This window comes from Mustela putorius, unplaced genomic scaffold, assembly GCF_011764305.1.
Source record: "Mustela putorius furo isolate JIRA1106 unplaced genomic scaffold, ASM1176430v1.1 tig00003853_pilon_pilon_pilon, whole genome shotgun sequence".
NCBI classification, from domain to species: Eukaryota; Metazoa; Chordata; class Mammalia; order Carnivora; family Mustelidae; genus Mustela; species Mustela putorius.
In genome coordinates, this window is record NW_025422005.1 from 11,053,956 (window position 1) to 11,055,556 (window position 1,601).

Consider the following 1,601-nt stretch of genomic DNA (forward strand, 5'->3'; position numbering starts at 1 on the left):
CATCGGTTCTCTCCTTTTATGGGATCTTCAACACAGCCCTGTGGGATAGATGTGGCATGTGCGGTATGGATATTTGATAGATAGTTCCTGAAACCAATTTGGTGAATGTTTATTGAACAACTACTGTTTGCCAGGCACTATTTTAGGTAATGACCATTTGGTGGCACATAAACCACACCAAGATCCTGCCAAAAACGTTTAAAGGACATGCCCAAGAACACAGGAAGTAAATCCAAACCTTTCGGCCGGTGTACTCTGTCATCAGTCTCCTATTAAGTTGGAAAAATGTAGCGTGGATCACTTGTGTTTCCTGATGGTATCTCAGCCTAAGTGGCATCTCTTGGACACACTCGTTCAACCATAGCTCGTGGCATTTGCGTGCCTGTATCCTGGCTTCTGGTCTTCCACTGGGTGAACTATTTCTTTCTACCTAGCGATCTAGCTATCTATTGTTTTTGGACCAGAAGTAGGATTTATTGATGGGCATGAATAAGCAGGGGGTGATGCCGAGGTTCTCATGAGCTCAGGGCATGCCGTTTATTCAGAGGGGCCACCATTAGTGGTGTATTTGACTCCATGGCCACCCAGGATGGGCTTTTCAGCCACCATGTCTGTACATCCATTCACAATAAACCCAGTAAAACCCCACTTCTTGAAGATGTGGCTCTTCCTGCTGTGGCCAGGGAATTTGAACTTTGCCCTGGTTAGAGCCTCAATCACATGCCTCTTGGTAGCTCAGTCACTTGTTCTGCAGGTTGACACGGATGGACGTGATGACCTGGTGGATGTGGACCCTGATCACTGTGCCCTAAGGCTTTCCAAAGGCACCTGCTTTACTGTCTGGGGCCTGGACGGGGGAGAGCATGAGGTCAGATACGAATGTCCACTGTCTCCAAGGTCCCTTGAAGCAACTCATACAGGCAACAGGCTGCACATACTACCAAGGAGGGCACTGTTTACAGCCATTGCACACTGGGCCCCATGGGGAAAGAGCACATTCGGCTTAATTGGCTGCAGACAGATGAACCATTTTATATGCTCATCCAAAGCCAGTTCCTTCCTGTATGCAGGCACTGCATTCCTTCTCCCCTACTTAAGAACATAGATCCAGGGCGCCTGGGTGGCTCAGTGGGTTAAGCCGCTGCCTTCGGCTCAGGTCATGATCTCAGGTCCTGGGATCGAGTCCCACATCGGGCTCTCTGCTCGGCAGGGAGCCTGCTTCCTCCTCTCTCTCTGCCTGCCTCTCTGCCTACTTGTGATCTCTCTCTGTCAAATAAATAAAATAAAAAAAAAAAAAAAAAAAAAAAAAAAAAAAAAAAAAAAAAAGAACATAGATCCAGTCAAACTCTCCTGCCCACATCAATTGTCTACTGTATAAGCAGAGTTATAAAAAGGTATTGTAGGAGTGCCTTGGTGGCTTAGTTGGTTAAGCGTCCAACTCTTGGTTTTGGCCCAGGTCATGATCTCAGGGTCGTGGGTTCAAGCCCCATGTTGGGCTCTCTGCTCAGCTGGGAGGCTGCTTCTCTCTTTCCCTCTGGCTGCTGCTCTCTGCTCGTGCACACTTTCTCTGTGCCAAATAAAGAAATAAAGTCTTTTTTTTT

At 47.5% G+C, this 1,601-nt stretch overlaps 1 non-coding gene across 1 annotated transcript; it reads right to left on the reverse strand.

The window, feature by feature from the left end:
- Positions 1-884: 884 nt before the first annotated feature.
- On the reverse strand, positions 885-1,017 carry LOC123387434. The gene has a single exon (XR_006601886.1). It is a non-coding gene; the product is annotated as a small nucleolar RNA SNORA70 (small nucleolar RNA).
- Between the last annotated feature and the right edge of the window lie 584 nt (positions 1,018-1,601).